The 26336-nt window shown below is 41.1% G+C and overlaps 1 long non-coding RNA gene across 2 annotated transcripts in view; it reads left to right on the forward strand.

Annotated features, from left to right (window-relative positions):
- The first annotated feature begins 364 nt into the window (after positions 1-364).
- LOC112665047 (uncharacterized) overlaps positions 365-26336 on the forward strand; it is a 51230-nt gene continuing 25258 nt past the window's right edge. For both annotated transcript variants that reach the window (XR_007403101.1, XR_007403102.1), the window contains exon 1: positions 365-560. This is a non-coding gene — a long non-coding RNA (uncharacterized LOC112665047). The remainder of the gene's footprint in view (positions 561-26336) is intronic.

The raw sequence follows: 26336 nt of genomic DNA on the forward strand, positions 1-26336 counted from the left end.
GGTTGAGTGATGAAAAAAGTGTGAGATTGATAACTCTAGGTGTGAGATGTTCCAGAGAAACCTCATCAAGAAACATGATGTCCAATAAAGATGTCCCAGCTTCTGTGTTTGGATTCAGGACTTGAACTTGGGGTGAGATTAAAATCAGAAGAAGGGATAAGGTTAGGAGTGAGGGCAGAGTAAAGAACTCGGGTTCCCAGAATCATATGATTTACAGATCTTACTAGAATGTGGCTGAGACTGGCCGGCTGGCCTACCACCTTTCCTCTTGAAGGTTTGCCATTGAAATCGAGCTTTTATTTCCTTGCTGCTCATTGTGGAGAAGCATGATCAACCCTTCCACGTCCCTGTTCCCTCTAGGCCTCAGATGTGAGGGATGCGATTGGACAACCATTATGACATCGGTCTGCACATCCGGAGGACTGGCCTTCCTTCTGTCCAAGGCAAAAATCCAGACATGATCTCATCAGAGCCACTCCCTGGAGGGAATCGGGAGACATAGGACTGTTTCATCCCATTTTCAGATTGTGAAACTGAGGAATGAGAGGAGCTTAATAAGGGTGAGGCAATGACCTTGCTATAGAGCTGACCTTGCTCCACCAGAGTGGCTGTCACCCGGTACAGTCAGTGTGTGCATGCATGCATGCGAGCATGTTCCTCTCTAGTCCTCCCAAATCTTCAAAAAGGACACTGGGGATGACATAGTTTAGAAACAGACCCCAGTTCCTGAGAAAGAATGTGTGGCATTAGGAGAATTACATGATCTTTATAAATTCAGTGTCCTCATCTGTACATAGGGAACAAGGATAACACTCACCTTGTACCACTGTTGTGATGGGCCACCAAGGTCATTCATGGATCTAAATCCTAGGGCCCAACTTCTGACCCCTTGCTAAACATGTGGGCCACCTGACCGCAATGTCCACTTGGTGGCGACTTGTCCTTGTGAGCTGGGCCCACTCTCCATCACCCTGTTCAGGGGTGGGAGCCATGACCTGGTCAGCCTAGACCCCAGCTAATCCAATGTGGGTCTGTATTCTGTTAGATTTATTTTCCTAATTGTTTTATCAATGTAGGGGCCAGGAGCTTGCTTTGAGTGCCTACTATGTCCTGAGCGATTTTCTAGGTGCTCTCCATGAATAATTTTATTGCATTCTTTTTTTAAAAAATATTTATTTATTAATTAATTGAGAGACACACAGAGAGGCAGAGACACAGGCAGAGGGAGAAGCAGGCTCCCTGTGGGGAGCCTGATGTGGGACTCAATCCCAGGACCCTGGGATTCACAACCTGAGCCAAAGGCAGATGCTCAACCACTGAGCCACCCAGGCGCCTTGGTTTTATTGAATTCTTATAGTCCTGTAAGGAGTGTTATCAAACCAAGGGTTCGCATCCTCTAGGGAACAGTTTACCTGGGTAGTCCTGGACACTGAGCAGTAGAAGGAAAGAGACTGATATTTTCAGAATCCAGATGGAGGAGTAAGACCATGCTCTTTCTCAGCTCCAGGTATCTTACCGCCTGTTGCAAGACACATAGTCCTCGTGGTCATTGGACAAGGCCAATCACACGCTTCCTGAGTTGTCTTCCACAGCTTCAGTCCACAGGTTCTCCTTCCACTTCAGTAATCTCTTTGGGTCTCCCCGGGGGCAGCTTTTCCTCTGCCAGCAACTTACACATCAGCTTTCCCCAAGGGTCTGTCCTCTCTTCATATCGACTGTGCACCTTGAGGCATCTTCTCTTCCAGTGCCACAGATTATTCCCAACCCTCAAAGTTCCCAGAGCTCCAGACGTCATAGTCAGTGAACAGCTGCCTTTTAGAATTTTCCTTGGGGCTGTCCTGCAGGCACGTCCGATCCTACCTGTTCAGACCTGATCTTGCCTTCTCACATCCCAATCTGCACCTTCTCTTTGTTTCTGCTTTGACAGGTGACATCACCATCACATAACCTGGGTCCTTTACCCTCTGCACCTTGTCTACAGCCAAGGCCTGTGAACCCTCCTTCCTTCACATCTCCTCCTCTGTGCCATCAACAGCCTCAGCTTAGGCCCTCGGTTTTTCCTTGCGGTTCAGCTTCTGTCCTCTTTACCAGAGAAATCCTTGTAAATCTGTAAAACTGATCTATGTCTCTCTGGTTTCTATCACCTTTGAGATGAAGGTCAAACCCTCCATTATCTGACCCAGTTCGCCTCTCTCTCTAGCCTCTCCTCTGGCCACGGGCCCCACCTTCTCTTTCTCCCAGACAGGACTAGCACACCTCCAGGGTGTGCTATTCCGTCTGGAAGGCCTGCTTCCCACTTCTCTGTCTGGCAAACATCTCAGCCCAAAGGTCACCTGTCTTGGGAAGACCTTCCTGTGCCACCACTTCTGCCTTTGCATGACCACTGCCCTTGACACACGTGCGCACACACACACACACACACACACACACACACAATTACCACGACTTGTCTAGCCTCCCCAGCCAGCCTCAAACCCTCTTGATGGAGTGATTATGTCTTACTTGCATGTGTATGGTGGTGGCTAGCACGGGGTGGAGATTCCAGCAGTATCTGTGGAATGAGTGCCCAGGGAAGGTGACAGATCAATAGACCAAGCCACTGGGTGCAGAGCTGAGGGCGGTGAGCCCTTGTTGCTTCCGCTAGAGGGCACTGTCGCCGTGTGCTTCGAGGGGAGCCCTGCAGAGGATGGCTCCTCCTTAGTTTCTCCCCAGGAGCTGTGCTGCCCTTACCAGCCTCCCTGTCACTCCTGTTAGATGCATCCTTTGTATTTCTCACCACCTTTCCCTTCCCTCGTGCTCCCTTGGATGGACACCATCCAACTGTGGCACATTTATACCTCTCTTTCCTTCCTTTTCGGGGTAACCAAAATCATCTGCAATCACTCCAGCTAAGACACTAATTGTAGAAAGTTTGAGGGTGTCACCCTCCTGTCACATCTTAACAATTGCTTTCAATACCTTTGAATCATGTGGTATGTGGGCGATGGGCACAGTTTGGTGGGAGGGGTGGGGATGCCCTTGGAGCCCCTCCGCTCACATCCACGGTCCCTATGAGTGCTCAGTCCCTTCTGATGTGCTAAGGTACACATCCATCAGCATACATCCCAAGCTCACCTTATGTGCCGAGAGTAGTGGCCACCTCCAAAAGCTAGTGTCTAGTTTTGAATTGGGCGGTACTTTCATTTTGTAGAAAATGTTGAAAAAGTAATGGATTCTTTTGTTTCATTAATAGAGTTTTTCTTCATGGAAAGTTCCTCAGTGCTCTGTGTTGTGAAACCACACTTGACTGATTGTGTTCAGTCATGGGCACGTCTTTTTATAGACAATAGGAATTATCCAAGGACGGTATCAAAAGGAGGGTGATCAGAATGGTTGTGGCATTTGGGGGAGGTGTCTGATGAAGCAGTGGAGACCATGTAGACAGCAGAAGAAAAGATGTAGGGAAAATGTGAAAGTTTCCCATCAGTGGGTGGTTCTTTCCACCACCGTATAATAGTATAATAGGGGAATAGAAAGTTTCAGTGCTTTCAAAATCAAGGAAGCTTCTGGGCTTTCTTTTGTAGTGCAGAATCTGGGGAGCGGGGTTAAGAGAGAAAACAACAGAAAGTAAAAAAAAAAAAAGCTAGAGAGGCTAAGATTATCCCCGAGAGTCAGAGGGCAGGTGGGGGGAGGGCTGTGTAAGAGGCTGCAGTCCACCGGCAGGCTTGTTGGGAATGGTTCAAATGGTTAAAAATTTTTTTTGGGGGGGTCATCTGCTTTGAGTAGGAGATCAAAAGAGAGTCACATAGAAAGGGGATTGTGAGACCTTGTTTATAGTTGATTACTTGATGGCTTTTTGATGATCTCTGAGAAATCCCTTGCTGTTTTTTGAATTGCATCTTTACCTCTTCTTGGTTGTAAGACTGTGTCTCTGGAATAAGATGTTACTGCAACAGGAGCACAGGAAACTCTGGGATTATATGAGTGATGTGATTTCTGTTAACCAGTCCCTAATATGATAGGGTCCCCCATAATGGAGTGTGACTGTCAAATTTGGATGAATAGCAGAGGTGTTCGGCCCTGGGAAGAGGGTTGCAATAGCTTCGAGGAAATGAAACTGAGATGAAAATGACAGATTGCTGGGCAAGTGTGAGGGGTCCCACTCTCACCCATGTCCTCCCATGGTCTGATGTGCAGTTGGTAAGAAGTTGGGCATGTACAAGATGATGGGCCTTCAATCTATGCTGGGTCGTTCTTTTCTGGCGTCTAACTTAGCTCTCAGGGACCCCGGTTCCCAAAAGACCATCAAAGGATCATCTTGTATATTGTGCATACAGTCGGAACAGTTAAATAAAAGTGCAGGTGATCAGCTCAACGGACGTCTGCTGCAGGCATTCTGTGTCTGGGGGACAGTCCTAGGGGCTTAGCTTAGGGGTATGAAAATCATTGAGACATAGTCCTTGCTCTTTCTTTTTTAATCTTTTAGTTCTTTAAAAATTGCACCATTGGGGATCCCTGGGTGGCGCAGCGGTTTAGCGCCTGCCTTTGGCCCAGGGTGCGATCCTGGAGACCCGGGATCGAATCCCACGTCGGGCTCCCAGTGCATGGAGCCTGCTTCTCCCTCTGCCTGTGTCTCTGCCTCTCTCTCTCTGTATGTGTGACTATCATAAATAAATAAAAAATTTAAAAAAAAAAATAAAAAAAAATAAAAATTGCACCATTGAAGTATAGTTGATATGCAATGGTACCTTAGTTCCAGGTGCACAAAATAGTGATTTGACAATTCTGGTACATGATGCTCACCATAATAAGCATAATTACCTTGTGTCACCGTACAAGGTTTTTGCGATATTATTGACTTTCCCTATGCTGTGCTTTTCATCTCCATGACTTTTTTATTTTACAGTTGGAAGTCTGAACTTCTATTCCCTTCACCTATCTCATCCATCCCTCTTCTCCTCTGGCAACCACTAGTTGGTAGAGAGTATTTATAAGTCTGTTTCTGTTTTTTGTTTGTTTTGTATTCCACATGTAAGTGAAATCATATGGTTTTTGTTTTCTTCGGACTTACTTAATTTACTATAATATACTCTAGGTCCATCCACGTTGTTGCACATGGCAAGATTTCATTTTTCTTTATGGCTGAGTAGTATTCCACCATGTAATATGTATGTATGTGTATATATAATATCTTCTTTATCCATTCATCTATTGATGGACACTTGGTTGCTTCCATATATTGGCTTTTTACATAATTCTATGAACATAGGAGTGCATATATCTTTTCGGATTAGTGTTTTGGCTTTCTTTGGGTAAATATTCAGTAGTAGAACTTCTGGATCATATAGTGATTCTATTTTAAAATTTTGAGGAACTTCCATACCGTCTTCCACAGTGGCTGCACCAATTTATATTCCTACCAACATGCATGAAGTTTGTCTCCATATCATTGACACTAGTTATTTCTTACCTTTTTTGATGCCAGCCAGAATGGTGTCTCACCATAGTTTTGATTTGCATTTTCTCGGAGCCCTTATTCTTGAGAAGTTCATCTTCCGTGGGGAAAGTCATGTAAGCCAGTGGCTACATCCAGTGTCCCAAGCATGGATAGAAGTATGTACAAGATACTCTGATGAGTGGGGGTAGGAGGGAGCTTTACTGAGATCATTCTTTTTTTTTTTTTTTTTTAAGATTTATTTATTTATTTTAGAGGAATAAGGGAGGAGGAACAGAGGGAGAAGTAGAGAGAATCCTCAAGCAGATGCCTGGCTGAGCACAGAGCCTGACCTGGAGCTCGATCCCATGGCCCTGAGATCATGACCTGCTGAAATCAAGAGTTAGCCACTTAACTGACTGAGCCACCCAGGCCCCCCTGCTGAGGTCATTTTTGAGCAAGTTTTAAAGAGTGAACAGAGGTTTATCAAGTGAGCAAGGGTAGGGAAAGGGCATTCCAGACAGATGAAGCCCCATGGGCAAGGAGTAGATATGTGAGGCCACATCATGTATTAGAGGCATTGGGGCCAGGGAATCAGAGGCACAGTTAGAGCCAGAATGTCTAGTTAAAACATTTGTGATGTGCGACTATGGAGATATAAAGTCTCTCTTCCATGCTGAGGAGCTTTAGCTTTACCCTACCAGGGCTCTGGATCCTAGAAGCGCTTTAATCCTCTCGCTGTTTGGTGAGCAAATGGAGGACAGATTGGAGGAGTGGGATTGTTATGTATATGGATGCACATGGTTCAGATGATAGTCGAAGGGCCTAGGGGTAAGGGGACCTTCCCAGTGGACAGCCTCATGACCTGCTTCTACACCATGCTTCTATCCTCAGCTTGTTTTACTTGTCTCTCATGAAAATTTGACAGAAAAGGAAACTGAGGATCAGAGTGGGACAGTCCCTTACACAAGGTCACACAGCTAGGAAATGGCAGATCCTTTGGTTTCTTGGTGCTTAATACAGTATTCTCTTTATGTCATTTTGCCTTCTGACAAGTTCCAACATGCAGAGGGCAAAGTGGGAGCTCTGGAAAATGGTAGATAAAGCTTTGGCAGTCTGGACATAGCCATCTTTCCTCCCCAGCACATGGCATGCCTAGGGACACCTCTGTGTCCCTAGAGCTCCTGATTCTCTTCCTCCTGAAGAACTCCTACTCTTTCCAGGATAAATGTCACTTCTCATCTGAAGCAATATGCTACCTCCATGACCCTTCTGGGCAGAATCAATTGTGTTACCTTTGTTTGCACAGCATCCAGTGTGGTGGGTTTACAAGCCTTCTGCCCCATGAGTCCTGAAGCTTCGTGAAGGAAGGCATCATTTCCATCAGGTTGCTGGTTATAGCTCCAATGCCTAGCACTGTACCTGGCACAGAATAGATGTCTGGAAACTGTCTGTTGAATGACTAACTTGATGAATGTATGAATCAAGAGTCTGATCCTGAATCCTTTTGTGTAGATCTATTATCAGGTTTTCAGGGCTCTAACAGAGCACATGGTTTTCGTATTATATAGTGGCTGATACTGATGTTCTAAGTAGAAATGCATTAGTACTAGAAATCTTCTTATTTCTTTCTTTCTTTTTTCTTTCTTTCTTTCTTTCTTTCTTTCTTTCTTTCTTTCTTTCTTTCTTTCTTCTTTCTTTCTTTCTTTCTTTTTTTCTTTCTTTCCCTTCCTTCCTTCCTTCCTTCCTTCCTTCCTTCCTTCCTTCCTTCCTTCCTTCCTTCCTTCCTTCCTTCTTTCTTTCTTCTTTCTTTCTTTCTCTCTTTCTTTTCTTTCTTTCTTTCCTTTCTTCTTTCTTAGTTTTAAAGCAAAGTGAAGGTGGTGACTCTGGGTTCATCGTTCCTTTGTAATTCTTCTATAATATGTTGGCCATAGGAAATTAATTTCCCTTGGAGACTGACACTTTCAGCCTAGAAGTTGTTGTTGTTGTTGTTGTTGTTGTTTTCTATTTTGTTTTGTTTTGTTTTAGCTCCTAAGAGCTAAAACTGTTTTTACAGTTTAGATTTGTTTTGGGTCTTTTGGTAAGAAAAATTCTCTTCCTTTTTTTTTTTTCAATTTCTTCTTTTTCCCTCCCAAATTCCATGCTTGTTTAATCTTGTTTAAACAATTAGAGTCATCTTAAGGAAGCCAAAAATGGAACCACTTTGGGGAGGGGGCCGGGGGCCAGCACTCCTGCCCAGCCAGCTTTTCTCTCTTCAAGAAGAGCCTTTCTCAGAATATAAGGGAAGGGAGAAGAAATGTGTGGGAAATATCAGAAAGGGAGACAGAACATAAAGACTCCTAACTCTGGGAAACGAACTAGGGGTGGTGGAAGGGGAGGAGGGTGGGGGGTGGGGGTGAATGGGTGACAGGCACTGAGGGGAACACTTGACAGGATGAGCACTGGGTGTTATTCTGTATGTTGGTAAATTGAACACCAATAAAAAATAAATTTATTATTATTAAAAAAAAAGAAGAGCCTTTCTCATCTGTGCTCTTCTGCCAACTGATTAACACCTTGTGATGAGCACCAGGCTATGCATGTCCAAGGGGTTAGCTCTTTCTGCATGGCAGCACTTTTCTTTGTTTAAGGAAGGACTATTTACATTTTTTTGCATTTGATTAAAGCTCCAGGAGTGCCAGACTCCTGGGTCTGGTCCAGGCAAAGCTATAAGAGGGTGACACTGGGGCCTAGGTGGGCCCCATGTGAGAGAGCTCTGGGCTGTCTTTTGAGGAAACAGCAGGGTTTGGCCTGGGCAGGACACCTTTGGTTGTAGGTGTGCAGACGCTTTCTCTCTCTCTGGCCTCACTTGTACCTGAGTCTCAGCTCCCTGGAGCTTTCTGGGGGCTGTTTGTGGCCATCACGAGTTGGCTTTTGGGCAGGAGCTCACAAACCAGCCTTGAAGCCAAGTGGTGTAAAGCACTTCCCAGAGCTCAGGAAGATCTGAGGACAGAGCAGCTGTAGAGTAATAGCCCTTTGGCTACAGGGAAGGGAAAGGCATGGCATTTGTGGATCACCTTGCAAATGTGAGGAATTGGGCTAGGGATATTTTAAATGCACATTAATTTATCCTGATAATCACAATCACTAACATTTACTGAGTGCCTGCCCCATACCAGTCATGTTAATGCATGGTCACACTTAGTCCTCAGAATATTTTTCCATTGATTGCTTACTCTTTATTTCCATTTCGCTGATATGGAAACTGACCCTGGGGAGATCAGGTCAGTTGAAGCACTTGCTTCCGGTGGGAACCAGACCAGGCTCAAAATCCTCTTCTGCAATGTCTTATCATGGAAACCCTTGTTTTTTTTGTTTTGTTTTGTTTTGTTTTTTTCTGAATGCCATAAACTACGATCTCTTGAGTTCCTTCATATGATCAAGAAGCAATTTCCCCCAGCAAACACGATCGTATTAAACCACAAACACCAGCCGCCGAGGTCACAAGAAACAAACTGCTGAAGGATAGGAGAGCGTTTGTTTCTGAGTTTCTCATTTATAGTGTCTACTCATTCATTTATTTTGTCCTATGCTAGTTCTCACTAATAGGGAAGTGGTAACAGGCATGGAGGGTGGAAAAAATTTATGGGAGAAATGCCTACAATTGAGAAAAGTCTATGTTCACATTTTTTTAGAGCATTGAGAAAGCTGCTAGTGTTTGATCTGGGCAGTGCAGGCATGCTCATGGGGCACCAGCCTCCACAGAACCTGGATTCTGAGCCACACTGAGCATGGATGGTAGACATAGGTGTTGGGGGACTGGGGAGGGCTCATCCCAAAGGATGGATCTGTTCTTTTAGACTCTGAAAGAACCTACCATTTTACAGGCAGACAATTCACCTTTCAGGTCCCTTTTGTTTAGGTTACTATCAAAATGATTTGAAATGCTGTGATGGGCATATGAACTTGGCCCGGGTGTGCTCAAGTAAGGGCGGGGGTGGAGAAGGTGCTATTTCCCTTGGATTTTGGGAATTGTTTGGGCTAAGGCTGTGAGTGGGCCACTGCCCTCCAGAAATTACCTAGTTGGTTATCCTCTTCTTGGAAGGTTCTCCAACAAGCACAGACTCACAGACCATCGTTTTTCCCCATGGGTGAACATGTTCCCCAAGAGGGATTGAGAGCACTCTGGTTCATCTTCCTGCCTCACTCTTTGTTGTGGCCTAAGGGTTGTGAGCATTACCAGTCCCTTTGGTGTTTAGAGGGATTGGAGCTCTTTTGCTTCCATCTCTTATTTATGCATGAGGGCAGCTCCGTGAACAAAACTTTGCATGGACCTCAGACCAAGCCTTTCCTTTGCAAGGTAAAGGGGGTGTTGGGTGGTGGATGGGTTGGGTGAGGAAAGAATACCAGGGCTACACCAGGACCAGTGCATTTCTCCAGAATACCTCTGTTGCCAGTCTGCAGTGAACAGAGACTGGGCTCCAGATGATAAGACCCTAATGAAATAATTGGGCCACACTTTGCACTTGTAAAAAAGAACAAATGTTAACTAACAACAACAGTGGTAGTAATATGATTTTGGTTTGGGGCTGAGGCCTCAGATTTTCAGAGATGGAGCGCATATGGAATACATTCATAGCTCTTTATAATACCCTATAAACTGATTGGGTTCAGATGAGAAGCATTTGTCAGTGGAGTTCCCATTACTGGGTGTGGCGGGGTCTGGCCCAGGCTCTTACTGGAGGGGCTGCCTTAGGAGACAAGATGCTATTGTTAGCTGCGGTGGTGGGAAATGTTCTGTGGGGAACGCTCCTTATCTTCATGAAAGTGCCAAGCTGAAGAATGCTCGAGGTGGCTTAAACTGCTCCTTTCACTCTGGCACATGGCAGGTGTGATGCACCAACCAGAAAATGTTAAGCACACGGGAGGACACCTCCTCGAGTCATAGGCTTTGAGAGTTTCAGATTTCAAGTTCTTCCTTGTAAGATCCAGTAACAGGACATTGTTGGTGAAGATTTTGTAGGTTTGGGTAATCTAGAAGACTACATGTGATGAGTTCCAAAACACTGATGGTTGTGGTAAATTGTGGTGCTGTTGGGGTTCAGTGTATGAAGCCCCTGACCTACCAGTATTTGGGCTGGGAACCCCTTTCATGATAAGCTAAACCACCATATGACCACAGTTTTGTCCTGGAAAAGAGGAAGCTGAAGGTTTTTCCCAGAGGGCTGTGTCCCTGACGTTTCCTGCTCCTCTGTGGTTTGGCTTCCCCGCTTGGGTGGCCTGAGTGGTCTGCTGTTTTCAACCAATTTCCTTGCTTCTATTTTGATCATCGGTGCCACCAGTCATTGTTGCATGTTCCAGTGGAAATTTTACAAATATTTATAATGAGATTGCGTTTAGAGGTTTATCAAATGGAGATCTTTGCCACATTTAGGGAGTAACTGTAACATTTGCAGATTATTTACAAAGCCAAAGCCTATTTTAAGCAGGTTTCTTTCTCCTTTTCGACATAAATCAGTTTTAAAAATTTTGTTTTATAAAACTCCTTCTTTGCTGGAACTTATGAAGAACAAGGGTAGTTAGGAGAGCTCCAGGGAGCCTGGAGGAGAAGACTATTGGGAGCAGGGGCTGAGAAAGGGCACAACAGTGGGAGGATGGGCAGCTAAAGAAAGGGTGATGTGCGTGTGGGTGGTTTGGCAACCATCAGCATGACCAGGAAATACTTACCATGATGTACCTGTGTATACCACTAATAGAAACATGAGGATGACTGACATTTCCAAATCTAGGAAAAGAGGCAGGTAAGTTAGTGGTACTCATCAAAAACGGGAGGCCTTCCTGGAGGAGACAGAGCATTTGCAATGATGGGTAGAAAGAATGCTGGCGGGGCCAATGGGTAAGGGCTGGCCTTCTTTCTGGGGTAGTCTGCATGGGCTACTGGTCTTGTCCTATTCACTTTGTCTATTTTTGCTATCTTTGCCAGTCCTTGATCTAGTTCAAATATTTCAAAGCAGGAGGAGAATTTCAGTAGAGAGACGGGCTAACTTCTAGAAAGGCAAGCTCTACTTCCACTGTTTGAACCCTCTTCTCTCTTGACTCTGACCTTGACTCCTGCCTGAGTCCCACTTCACATTTCACCCTGTTTGTGGGACTTCTCTAAATGCATGCCCAGTTGGTACCTCACATTTGAAATGTGTAAAAGATAATCTGAATCCAATTTTACTCTGAAATGAATTCCACATTTTTTTCTATGATTTTTATTCCCATCATCATGACCATAATCTTCTTTTAAGACCAAATGATGTCATGACCAGTGCACTAGTATGGTTATATTTCCCGTCACTGTTCCTCACATTTTCTCTTCCTCCATGTGCTGATGCTAGAATGGCTTCCCATGTAGAGTCCATTTTAATAAATATTGACTGAGTGCTTAATAGGCCTAGCACTTACAGATCCCGAATAAATGTGATCTGAATCACAGCAAATTGAAATACTAATGTTAAGATGCATACAATCTCTCTCAAGAAGACAGGCACAAAGTCATAGAATAGAAGTAATCGATCAAAGGAGAGGAAAATATTTGTATAAAAGAAGAGGATGAAGAAGAAGTTTCTAGGCTTTGTGAGATAGTAGACTATTACTGAAGGAAGATCCAGGACTTGCTCCTAGTCAGAGACTTGAGATGGAGTGCAACACTGTACTTACTAGTTATAGGATCTTGAGCAAGTGGCTAGCTATCCCTGGGCTTGTGTCTTCTCATTTTCAGGGTGATGATTAAAAACTAGGTCGTCAACAAGGTCTAGGGGAAAATTCTTCAATTATTTTGTTGACTTGTGGTCATTTTCCAGCTCTGCCCAAAGGCTTAGGAGTAGAGTCTGATTGGTGATTTAGTTATGAAATCAGTAACTCAGTAATCTACTTGGAAATATAAGTCCCAGAGACAATAAACACCACAACAGGTTTGACGATTTATGTTGAGCCAATGGACCGGCACATGAGTCATGTCCTCCTGGAGGACTTTAAACTGCATTATCATTCTTCCTGGTTGGGAATACTGCTGACATTCATAGTTGTCTACCAAGACAGGTGTGTCTACAAGTTCCTCAACCTGGGGGAGAGCTTAGTCACCACCCCCTATTTCCCCTCAGCATCCCCCGCTTCTATAAGAGGTCACCTTACTCTACTCTCAAAGTGCAAAGTTCCACTACAGTCCTGGCTTATAATGGTCTGAGTAGTGCTTCAAAAGCCCCAGGCGCTGCATCACACTGGACCTTCCAATAAAGTCTGGACTTTGGATAGTTAAGTTCAAACTGTGTGGAATCTAGAGAGGCTGCTCTCACCCTCAACACAGGCTTCTGAAACTCTGGTTTCAGATATATATTAACTCAAATGTCAGGAGAGAAATTATGAGATGAAAACAACTCCAACTTTATTACCAGCATTTTTTTTTTTTAATTGGCTAATGTCAACTACATGGCTTGTGGCCTAATTTCCTTGGCTTGTTAAATGTCAAAATATTAGTTCTGAAGAGCAGCACTATGGACCCGGGAATGAGCTCAGGAATAATATATCATACATCTTTTAACTCTCCCCAAAGCTGGGAAAACATCTAATAAATTTGGTCAGCCTGAAAAGTCTAGGAAAAAATTAATTTGGGTCCAAGGATAAGATTAATAAAAAGAGATCATCCGCCATATTCATTCTTTGCTCTTCCAGCCAAGCTAATTGGCTCGCAGCAGCCTCTCTCCCCGGGCAACTTTGTATTCCTTTATTTCTATCATGGTTTGACTTGTCTCTGTAATGATCTTCACCCTCTCTCCACAGAATTGTGTCATTGGAATCCTTCCAAACTCATTCTTTCCAGAAGTTTTCCATTATCAAGATACCCAATTGGAGGATCACATAGTTGTGTGATAGTGAGCAAGGCTCTTAACTCTTGTACCTCATTTTTTTTAATCTTTAAAATGAGAAAGTAGAATATCAGGGCTATGGCTCAAGATGTGGAAATCTGTATGTACCTACCGCTTTTATAAGAACTTGACCGCAGATGCAGATATAAGGAGAACAGAAAGAGATCCAAGGTTCTATTTGAAGAAATAAAACATAGAAAGCACATTGTATCCCTCTTAGCAAAATCCTCTTCAGATCATGTTATCCTTACCCTTCCTTGACATCTACTTTTATGGGGACGGGGTCATTTTTGATTCTTCCTGCTACTGTAGAGCCGTCCCCAAGGGGTCATCATAGTCATCATAGTCTGACCTTTGTTAAGGTCATTGTACCTTTCAAGAAGACAAGTACAAAGTCATAGAACAGAATAATCCCATTATTAGGTGGAGTCATATGAAATATACTTTTTTTTGTATGTAAAAAAATGGTCTAATAATTGGCAATTTCCTGCAGTCATCCTAGTACAAAAACCTTTCCTGAAGCTGTTCCCTCAGTCTTGTTGCTTTTGTCATCCTCCCTCACCTCCATCATCATTCTTTGACCAGTTGACAAATTTCTGCTCCTCTTTCAAGCCTTTGCTCAAGTATGACCCTTATCTGTGCACTTCACCGGAGGGCCTGGACTCTCCCAGTCCTTCTTATGCTTCATGAGCTTCCCTCTGTTCCATGGGGTCAGGTGCCAAGTGGGAAAGAGAAGGCACATTCAAGTGGGGGAAATTAAGGAGAGCTTAAGGAGGGGTCTATTTATAAAGATGTGGTCAGAATGAAGGAAACCAGAAGGGATGGTGAAGGCACTGGCTAGTGACAGCGAGGAGCCACTGCACACCCCAGGCTTGAAGAAGATGGGGGTGAGTGGGGGGTGGCTGTAACCCAGTGAGAGCCACAGCGAAGCCCAAGGGAGGCCCACATTTAGGAGATGTGCTCTTCGGTAGAGACATGCAACCACTTCCAACATATAGGCTTACAGGAGGAAGTCAGGGAATAAATACCTGGACCCTTTTTTTTTTTTTCTTTCTGTGTAGCCACCTTTGCTTCTGCTCCCATTTACCAAACCCCATCTGAAGCCAGAAGGTGAAGAGCCTGTTATTTTTACAGATCATCTTTCCAGGGTAGAGAGCAGGGTGGAGAGAAGGTCTGCCCAGGTCAGAGACACTTCTCTGTCAGGAACAGCCTGGAGGAGAGTTGATGATCCTACCGCCAACTTTTGTTCACCATAAATTTCCATTTGCTTTTGAAGAAGGAAGAAAATCTGGCAGAATCAGACAATTTATCCTTTGTGAATGAGGAAGGAGCCTGGAGAATGTTTGCAGAATGGTGATTTATATCCATCATTTTTAAAAAAGTTAGATAGTATTTTAAACATAAAACCACACAATAATATAATAGACACCCAATATACCCACCACCAGATTTAAGCGATTGTTACTATTCTCCCATATTTGTTTCAGATACTTAAATAAAATATTAGAGATTCAGCTGGAGCCATCTTCCCTAAATCCCATTACCCTCCCATCTCATAAGTAACCACTTTCTCGTTCTCTCTTGTAAATTGGTTACACCTTTTTTTGAATTTTATTTTATTTTTTATTTATTTTTATTGGAGTTCACTTTGCCAACATATAGCATAACACCTAGTGCTCATCCTGCCAAGTGCCCCCCTCATTGCCCATCACCCAGTCACCCCAACCCCCCACCCACTTCCTCTTCCACTACCCCTTATTCATTTTCCAGAGTTAGGTGTCTCTCTCTCTCTCATGTTTTGTCACCCTCACTGATATTTTCACTCATTTTCTCTCCTTTCCCTTTATTCCCTTTCACTATTTTTATATTCCCCAAATGAATGAGACCATATAATGTTTGCCCTTCTCCAATTGACTTATTTCACTCAGCATAATACCCTCCAGGTCCCTCCACGTTGAAGCAAATAGTGGGTATTTGTCGTTTCTAATGGCTGAGGAATATTCCATTGTATACATAGACCACATCTTCTTTATCCATTCATCTTTCGATGGATACACCTTTATAAGCAACATAGATTGTCTTGAATTCATCAATGTATATAAGTTGCATCCTACTACAACTTTTTTTACTCCACTCTATATTTTTGAGATTTATTCATGTTAATAAATTAGATCTAGTTCACTCATTGTAACAACTGCATAATTACTCTGTAATTTATTTACCTATGGCTAGATTGATGGATACTTAGGTTCTTCCAGATTTTTTTCTTCTCTACTTTTTGCTACTACACATAAATGCTATGTTAGATATCTTTGTACCTGTGTACTCTGCAAGAGTACCTCCGAGATATATATTTAGAAGTGGAATTGGTGGGTCACTGGAAATGTACATCTTTGACTTTACTAGCGGTGCTAAATTACCCTCCATATTGGTTGCACCAGTTTACAAAGTTGTGGAACAGATAGCAGTGGCGTATGAGGGTGCTTGTGAGTCCTGTCTTAGTCTGAGCTTGGTAGAATGTGCTTTTGGGCCCCTCTCATCATCCGGAATCTGGTCCCAAATGGAGAGGGAGAGGAAGGTCAGTATTTGCCTGTGACAGCTTGTAACTTTCCTTGGAGAGCCCCCTGGGAGAACAAAGTCTGTGTGTATGCTCAGGGCAGAGGGGGCTGCTGAGAGAATAGTAGAAACTATTTTCTGAGTCCTTGTTATGTGACAGGCACTTAATTTTAACTTTTTAAATTAAATATAACACATACAGAAATTTTATATATATATATATATATACACACACACACACAATATACACACATACTATATATACATTTTAATAGAAAATAAATGTGCTCAGGTAATTATAACCAAGCAAATCACCTGTGTAACTGCTACCAAGTGAGAAATAGAACACTGTTAGCACCTTTCTTGTGCCCACTCATTTGTTTGCACACTAGAGACTTCTTCAAAGTTAACCAATGACTTCTAATGCTATAAGCTTAGTTTTGCCTGTTTTGAAGGTTATTTAGCTAGAACTGTACCCTAATTTTTCTTATGTGCATGGTTTCTGTGGCTCATTCATGTTGTTAAGCGTACCTGGGATTTGTAAGTCTCATTGTTGCATAATGTTGCATCGTATACATATACTGTAATTTACTTACACATATTTACTGTTGATGGACATTTGGGTTGCTTTCGATTTAGGCTAAGAAAGTTGATATGAACCTTCTTGACCATGTATCTGGGGTATATGTCTAGGTTACAGGATAACAGTGTCTTTATCTTACTACCTAATGTCAAATTATTTTCCAGAGTGGCTCTACCAAAATCTACAACCACCAGCAGTGTATGAGAAATTATGTTGCTCCAAATCCTTACCAAAGCTAATTATTTTTACTTCCATAAATTGTAGTCATGCTGGTGGAAATATAGAGCTAGCAGTTAATAGTTTTATTTTGCATTTTCTTGATGACTGATAAAGTTGAACAACTTTTCCTATTTACCGGCCATTTGGTTATTACCCTTTGTAGAGTGCCTGTTCAGATCTCTTTAACATTTTTCTATTGGGCTGTATATATATGTGTGTGTGTGTATATGTATATGTATATATATATGTATATGTATACATATACACACATATATATACAGTATATGTACACACATATATACGTATATATATTTTTTCTTTTTTAAATTAATACATAGGAATTCTTTATTTTTTTCTTTTTTTTTCTTTTTTTTTTCTGAATGCAAACCCTTTGTCAGTTACATAAATTGCTGATACCTTGGTTTATTTTGTGACTTAACTGTGTCTTTTGATGAACAGATGTTCTTAATTTTAGTGTTCTTAATTTTAATTCCCATTTTATCAATCATTTCCTTTGGTGATGCATTTTTAAACTTCTGCTTGAGAAATATATGCTTCCTCACAATCATGAAAATATTCTGTTTATTAATGTCTAGAATCTTTATTTTGCCTTTCACATTTGAAGCTGAATTTTTCTTGGGATTTATTTTTGTGTAAGGTGTGAAGTGAGTTCAGTTTATTTTTTTCCATATGGATATCCAATCTCTACAGCACCATTTATGAAAAATATTATATTTTTCCACAACTATCTGCTATATCACATTTGTCACAAATCAAGTGTTTTTATATGTGTGAATTTCTGAAATTGCTATTTTATTCCATTGATCCAAAGCCACTCTCTTAATTTTTAGAATAAGTCTCCTCCCTCTTTGTCTTTGTCAAGAGTGTCTTGGCTATCCTTGGTCTTCTATTTTAGAGTTAGCTCATTAAGTTCCACCAAAAAACCCCCAAAAGCCTACTTGTTGATGCAAAATAAACAAACCTTTTAACATTTCTAAAAAAAAAAAAAAAAAAAAAAAGGAAAAGAGTTTTATTTAAGTCCAAGTTAGGATAGCTGCCCAGCAGGATAGATACCCAGTCTTCACAAAGAAGAGAGTGCTCTGGCAAGGGAACATTTGGTGTAGGGTTATATACATTTTTTACATAAAAAGTTACAAATTCCTAGATTAAGAACATTTCAGAAAGTTGCAGACCCTCTCTTAAGTTTCTAGTATATGTAGGGCTGTATGACTTTAATCTTATGGGAACCAGGGAGGTTTCTTACTTTTTCTTATTCTTTGTGTTCAGAATGCTCCTTTTTTGATTATTTTCCTTGACAAAGCGATATACTATGTGCTTGGGGCAGAAATAGAGACCGTGCTTTGAGGTTTTGCTGAGTCATTTTGACCTTGGTAAATGCGAAAGTATAGCTTCCCTGGGAGTCCAGGCAGGGCCCAAGAATGTTAAAAGCTGAAAATTTCTGGCAATTTTTTATCTAACTGCAATTTTTATTGGAACTGTGTTTACTTTAAAGATAAGTTACAGAGAATTGAAAACTTTACATGGTTCTTCCAAGCCGTGAACATGGAATATCCTTCCAATTATTTAGGTCTTATCTCAATGATGATTTACGTTTTTTCTCTGTAAAAGGTTCACACGTTTTTCATTAGAATAATTTCTAGGAATCTGATATTTTTTAAAAGATTTAATAAATGGCATTCCCTTTTTAAAATTAAGGTTTAATTTATAAACAGTAAAATGCATAAAATGTTAAAATCCATCTAACAATATACTTGAGGTTCATCTATATTGTTGTGTGTGTGTGTGTGTGTGTGTGTGTGTGTGTACCAGTAGTTCTTCTCTCTTTTATATTGCTAAATAGTATTCCACTGAATGGAGATACCAATTTGATTTTCCATTTTCCTGTTGATGAAAATTTGAGCTATTGTGAATAAAGCTGATCTGAACATTCTTATATAAGTCTTTGTGTGAATATATGCTTTCATTCCTCTTGAGGAAATACCTAGATGTGGAGTGGCTTGGTCTTAGGGTAGGTGTATGTTTAACTCTACGAGAAACTCCCAGACTTAGCTCCAAAGTGCTAAATGACAGTTCCATCAATAAATAATGTTTGAAGTCCACTTGCTGCATACACATCTTCAACAATATTTGGCATTGCCATTCATTTTAATTGTAGTCATGCCAGTGGGTATATTTGTAACTCATGGTTTTAGTTTTAGTTCTCTGATGACTAACGATCTTGAGCATCTTTTCATAAACTTACTGGCCATTTATAGATCATTGTTTGTCAAGTCTCCTGCCAATTTTTAAGAAAAATGGATTATCTTTTCATTACTGTGTTGTGTGTTGAAAAATATATTCCTATATATTCTTGATGTAAGTCTTTTGTCAGATTATACATATTATACGTATTTTTTTCTAGTCTTACTTTTCATTTGCTTAAGTGTCTTTTGAAGAATAAAAGTGTTAAATTTTGCTAAAATTTATCTACCAATTTTCATCTTTTCTGGCTTCCAATCTACCAATTTCATCTTTTCATCTTCATGTTTTCTGTGTCCTATCTAAGAAACCTGAAGATTGTAAAGATTTCCTTCTGTATTGTTCTCCAAAAGCTTTGTAGCTTTAGCTTTACAATTAGGCATACTATCCATCGTATGGGTTAAGTTTTTGTTTGTTTGTTTTGTTTTTTTCGACACGGAAAGGCAGTTTTTCCAGTATCATTAAAAAAAAAAAAAGATTTTCCATTCCCCATTTATTTGCTTTGGTACCTTGGTAAGATACTAATTGTATAGTATGGGTCTATTTTTGGACTCTGTTTAGTCTTTCGATCTATTTGTCTATCTTCATACTATTAGCACATTGTCTTGATTATGATAGCTTTATAATAAGCCTTGAAATCAGGTTAAGTAAGTTCTCCGAGTTTGTTCTTTTTCAAGAATGTTTTGGCTATTTATGTATCCATATAAATTTTAGAATAAGCTTGTCAATTTCTACAAAGAAGTCTTTAAGGACTCTGGAATTTGTTGAATACATAGATCAATTTGAGAAAAATTGATGTGTTCAAAATATTGTCTTCCCAACTATGAACATGGTATATCTCTCCATTTGTTTAGATCTTCATTATTTTCTTTCAGCAATGTACAATTTCTGTAGGACTTCAAATTTATCCCTGAGGATATATTATGCTTTTTGATGCCACTATAAATCATATTACAAAATTTCATTTTCCAGTTGTTTTCTAACAACATAAAAATACAACAAATTTTTAAATACTGATCTTATTAGTTATCAATTGTGTAATGAATTGCCCCCAAACTTAGCATATTAAAAAACAAACAAACACTGTTTCTAAGGGTCAAATCCAAGAATGACTTATTTGGGTAATTATGGGTCAGAGTCTATCATGAGCTGTGGTCAACTCTTGGCCAAGGCTACAGTCACCCAAATGTTCAACTGGGGCTAGATGATTTTCCAAGGTCACTCATGTGGCTGTTGGCTGGAAGCTTCAGTTTCTTACCACATATAAAATTGAGTATGACATGGACGTGGATTTCCCCTGAATGAATGATCTGGAAGAGCAAGAGAGGAAGTTGCTCATAATCTAATCTCAGAAGTGATGTCTTATCACTTCTGCCATATGCTATTGTATGCTATCACACATACAAACCTTTGTACAATGTGCAAGGGGACTACGTGAGATGTGAATACCAGGGAGTGTAAGATCACACATGATCATCTTGGGATCTGGCTACCACGGTCGTCCTTTGGCCTCTGATAATTCATATGCTTTATACATGCAAAATATACTTATCCCCCTTCTGAAGCACATAAAAGTTTCATCCCATTATAGCATCAGCCTTGAGTTCAGAATTTCATCTTCTAAAGCAGATCACGGTTCTCAGGTGTTATTCCTGTTATTCCTCATACAGCTTTATGAGTATAATTCCTCTCAATTTGTAGACTTATGAACTAAGGAAACAAGTTATTGGTCCTCTACCCATACAACATATAATATTGGCACAGCAGATGTTACCCAATATAGACACTCTCATTTGAAAAGGGGGAAACTGAGGCACAAAGGACTCACTAATTCATAGCAATTCTGAAATCCAGCTAGGCAAATGTTGTAAGTTCCTTGATAAAGACTCCACACTACTTCTACTTGGAAATGACTTTCTGTAGTTGTTGATTCTGTTCTCTGGGCTCTTAGTCTTCCTTTGGCATCACCCTTTTCTTTTCATGAGAGTTATTGTGTGTTTACAACTGAGTGGTTTTCTCAGCCTGTTTCTCGCTTGTAGAAGTTTTGGAGTTCAAGTCCTCTGTTTATTTTATACTGTTTCTGTCCTTTTCAGTTCAAGCTGGCAGTATTTCTGGCCATAACATTCTCTCAAACTTTGTGGTTCTCCTGTGACTCTCATCGAGGTTTGCTCCATTTGACAAGCCCACACCTACAAATCTCTTTGAGGTAAATCCTCTCTACTTTGGGCTTCTGCTAATGTGGATGAAGGACAAAGCACTTAAGTTTCTTAGGATCCATATTATTTTATTTATGGGTGCCATGAGGCAAACGTTTGAACTCTTTAGAGGGCCTTTTGTCTGTCTGAAAATACCCTGAAGACCCATCTTTTAACTTTCTGAGGCCTTAACAAAGGATTTTACAGATATACTCTTGGCTTTGCCTTTAGAACATTGTTTCCTGAGAATGTCCTGGATTTGATCTTTGCGTGGGAGCAATTTAAGTTTAGTATTATTTGTCATTTGGGGAGGCTCAATCTTCAGAATCAGAAAATCTCATTTTCTTTCGGCTTAACAGTCCTTCTTTTAAGCTCATCTGTCTCCTCCCACATTTTATTTTTTATTTGTTTTTAACAATTTAATTAAATAATTTGGGACAGAGACTGCGAGCATGAGCAGGGGGAGAGGCAGAGGGAGAGGGAGAAGCAGATGCTCCTTTGAGCAGGGAGCCAGATGTGAGGCTTGATCCCAGGACCCTGAGATCATGACGTGCACCGAAGGCAGCTGCTTAACCCACTGAGCCACGCAGGTGCCCTCCTCTCACATTTTAATATAAGCAGTCACAAGAAGCTGCTGGTATAAGTACCACAAGAAGCTGGTGGTACCTTCAACACTATGGCCGGAAAACTTCTTAGCTAAATAAGCTAGTGTATCAGGTATATGTTTTTACCTTTCTCATTATTACAGAAGAGAGTGCTGCTAAACTTTCTGCCATGTTTAACAAGGATCCCCCCTTTTCCAAGTTTCTAACAAGATTTTCCTCACTTTCCTTTAAGATCTCACCAGCTACCTCCTCAAAAGCTGAGCCTGACAGTCTGTTCAAGGTAACTCAGGCTTTCATTAGTGCTTTCCTTAAAGTCCTTACAACCATTCTAGCTCTGTTCATTGACTGGTTCCCACACCACTCCTACATTTCGTTTTTATTATGGCAGCACTTTGTTCCCAGGTACCAAAATCTGCACCAATTAAAACACGAGAAGGTGTATATTTTTAGGTCTTCTTGGGTGCAGTCTAATTCACCAAAGGACAGTAATGAAGTGCCTTGGCATATCACATACTGATTCTTTCAGTGGAATGATCTGGCTCCAACTTGAGTTCCTGAATTAGTTGGAGTCACACCTGCAAAACTCTATTGTTCTAGGGATAAGTTAATGATTAACATATATGGAAGGATCTAGATCAGTGGTAAATATTTAAGAAAATAAACACACGCACACACACACACACACACAGAAAATCAAGACTTGCTTCATTTTACAGATGAGGAAGCATGGTTCAGAAGGATAAAGAGAGTTGCCTAAGGTCACATGGCCAATTAGTGGTGGAGAAGGGACTAAATCCAGTTCTTCCAACTCTTTATCCAGTGCACATTCCAGGTACCATATGGCCTTAGGGTTCCATTATGTTCTGTGGCTTCAAGAAATCATCTTCTACCTGAGCATTCTCAGGGGCAGTGTGTGAGAAGAAAACAAAGGGAAGAACCTTAGGATTTTCTGCTGAAAAATTCATTTTTTTAAATGCTTTGCAGTAATCCAGATAATTAATGTTTGGAGAACTACTGCTGTTCATGGGAACTTTTTCCTTGGGATTTTGAAGATATGAGGACTTCACTGTGACCGATTCAAAGATCAAAGTGTGGAAAATTATCTCTGGCTTCTCCTCTCATATTTGCTTTTATTTCATGAAGCAGGGATCTTTGAATGCAGTCTTTATTTTCTTAGTTATCTTTTTCTTTGGAGCAAAGTTTTCAGCACATGTTAAAAAAAAACACTTAGATTTTGAATAATTTGGTACACCTGCTTATATGAATGGTCATGAGTAAAAATTAGCCAATAAACTATCTTCTGAGGCCCTGATGCATATTTCCAGCTGTCTTTTGGACCCTAGCCCCCAGATACCTCTAATTCAATGTGTTCTCAACTCAATTCATTTCCTTTCTCTCTCAACCTGCTCAGCCTTCTATATTTAAAAACTCTTAAAGACCTTATTAATCACACAACATGGAAATTTTGAATTTTTCCATTTTCCTCAGACCAAATTCTTCATAATTTTCCCTGGAAAATATTTCTTGGATATGCCCCTTTCTTTACATCTCTACTGTTAGTGCCCACTTTAAGTTCCCATTCATTCATTCGCCTATGAATGGCATTTATTGCATGCCCACATGCATGGCATTGTGTTCTGGGCTAGGATACAAAGGTGAACAAGACATGGTACCAGTCTTCAGGAGCTTATTTGTATGTGGGAATTGGAGGAGACAAAAACAGTGACAGTACAATGTGATATGTTGTACATATATCCTTTCTCTCCTAGCTATTACAATGACCTTTCTCTGACTTTCTTTTCTCCCTCCTGATCTGTTGTCTTCATTGCTATCGGAATGACCTATCTAATATACAGTTTGATTATGATCATTATCTTTGTCTCTTTGTTGCCTAAAAAATGAAGACCATAGTCCAGTCCTTAGTCTGTTGTTCCTTCACAGGCTGGTCTAAACCTGCTTATCTTCTACATCCTTTTCTAGCTTTGAACCCCATGCCATAGCCACATTAGATTACTAGTGAGTCGCCAAATACTGCTCAGGTAGTATCACATTTTTGTGTCTTTTCTTTACCCCTATTTCTCTTGCCTTGGATGCCCTTCACATCCCATTCATCACCTGGTTGGCTCTGACTCATCTTCAAACTCTTACTGTTTAAGACTCACCTTCTTCAGCTTCCCTACCCTGAGGCAGAATTAATTACAAACCCCTTATCACATGCCACTATTATAGAGTTTATTTCATTGCATTACAGTTAATTCATAGCCTAGATACTGAGTTCCCTCCCAGCACCTAGCAAAATGCTAAATATGTATTTGTCAAATGATTGAAAAAAAGAATAAAATATTTAAAATACACAGTGTACCATTGTAAAGAGTGTTTTGATTTTTACTGGTAATATATTGTGAAAAAGTAAGCAACATCCCTAAGTACTTGGCCAGGGTAATCAAAATTCTCGCATTTGGAAATCAGAAGTTTCCATGTCTGTTTTTCATCCTTTCTCTTTCATGTAAAGTTTGGGGATATGAGTTGGGACATCTATTTGGTTATCCTGAGTTTCCAAGATGTAAGATGGGACTAAATGACCTCAGGATTTTCATCAGAGAAGTGAGTGATGGTGAGAGAGAGCATTCCTCAGGGATGCTGGAGGTCAGGAGAAAGTCCCACTTTCGCTTCGTCCATGTGACAGGAGTTCTTTCGCAATCCATCGCATGGTTCTGGTGGTGAGGTGTATGTAGATGTGTGTGTGGCAATACTTGGAGATAGTTTAAGACCTTAGACACGAAATGACCCAGACGTGATTCACCAGTCATTGTCAATGCATCTTCCCCAGCAGCTTTATGAGTAAGTGGCAAGGTATCTGGGCCTAAGTGCTTTTTTCCTACCAAACCCTGCCTTGAGAATGCAAACAGGAAGCTTCAGAAGAGAATCTGCCCCACATCCAGTTGGATAAAGATTTCTCATACATTTGGGAAAAATCACTCAGAAAATTGTCAGCCCTTATTGCAGATTAATCCCCAGAATTTCATTTCATGAATGCCCACTATTTCAAAACATTTCCCCACAGGGAATCCTACCAATGAATAGGAAGTCTCCAGAAGGTGACAGATAAGGGCAGGAATTCTTTCCTTCTTTTTTTGAAGCTAAATTTCCAAAAATGAAACCATATGATTCCTAGACCTGGTTTAGGTTTGCATGTTTTCAGGCCCTTAGAATGTTGGAGCTGGAAGGGACTTTGAGGGAACATCTGGTTCAGCCTCCTCATTGTACACATGGCATCAGGGAGGTGAATGGCTTTTTAAGGTCACATAGCTTGTCGGGGTGGAGCTGGGACAAGGACCTAAGTCTCTGAGCCCTTAGCCTAGAGATCTTTCCTCCATATCAGCTTAACCACAGGAAAGTTCCTCTATGAGATGCATGGGGAAGTTGTAAAGGATAAAGGACTTTAAACATTTTGAATATGGACATGTTGCATTGCTCTCCTGAAACCTGAACCTTGCTATAGGTCAGCTGTCAGAGACAGGCCTCTCTTTCTAAGAGGCTTGCATTGTCAGCCCTCATCTTGGATCTGCTCTTAGAGGAGCTATAAATGTTGAAGACAGATCAATACTCATCTTAGATTATGGGGATGAGTTAAATCAATGAATTTATCTGGTATCAGTTCTGTCTTTCCATTATAATGGGGAATCTCTAGCCCATTTTCAGCCTTCACCTCTTCAGGCAGTGTCTCCTGTCGTCCTCTCCTTCTATCTAGTTCAGCCCCATTCTCACCCTTTGCTTCCCCCTATGAGACTCTTCCATTGAGTCCAGGAGAACCCGCAACCTGTTGAGGACAAAATCTTCTCTCATCTTTCCTGAAAACCTTCTTTCTGCCTCCTTGTCACAGCAGAAGCTAGTCTTTTCTCTGGATACTATTTCTGCAACTTTCTCCAACATAGACCTTCCTCCTCCCTCTCACAATGGCTCACAGAGTAAGGAGAGTGAGGTGAGCGTGCTCCCTCATTTTCCTCCAGATTATACTCATTAGTCATCCTCAGGCCCTCACCATCTTTTTGCTATTGTTTGAAACATTCTTACTGACTCACCAAAGCTTCCTCAAGGAGCTAATTTCTTCCAAATCCTTTCTTCTCTCTTTAAATCTTGAACACTTGTTCCACTTCCTTAGACTATGTAGATGGCTCCATGTCCTTCCTGCAGAGATGAATGAAGCTTTTCCTCCTTTTTCTCTCAAAATACCTATGTGTCTTTCTCCTAATTTTGTTCTTCCTTGTTATTTCAGAGCAAGAAGTCAAGACTTGAAAGCCAACTTCCCCATAGTTTCTGGATTCTTGCTCTGCCTATTCTCGGGCATCAAGACCCAAATCTCTGAATTGCATATCTTGGTGTTTTTGTTTCACTGGATGCAACCCTTCTTCCCCCACCTGCATCACAACCATCTCAGATATTTCCCACAAGTGCAATTCCTTGGATCCTTTTCCAAAGAGTATTGTCCGGTTAGTGCCACACCCCCGGTGCGGCACAGTTAGTGCCACACCCCCGGTGCCTAAATAAAAATCTTTGGGTCTGGTGCCCAGAATCTGCATTTTGACAGACTCACAGATAATTCTCAAGGACAATACA

Source organism: Canis lupus, chromosome 17 (genome assembly GCF_003254725.2).
Source record: "Canis lupus dingo isolate Sandy chromosome 17, ASM325472v2, whole genome shotgun sequence".
Taxonomy (NCBI): domain Eukaryota; kingdom Metazoa; phylum Chordata; class Mammalia; order Carnivora; family Canidae; genus Canis; species Canis lupus.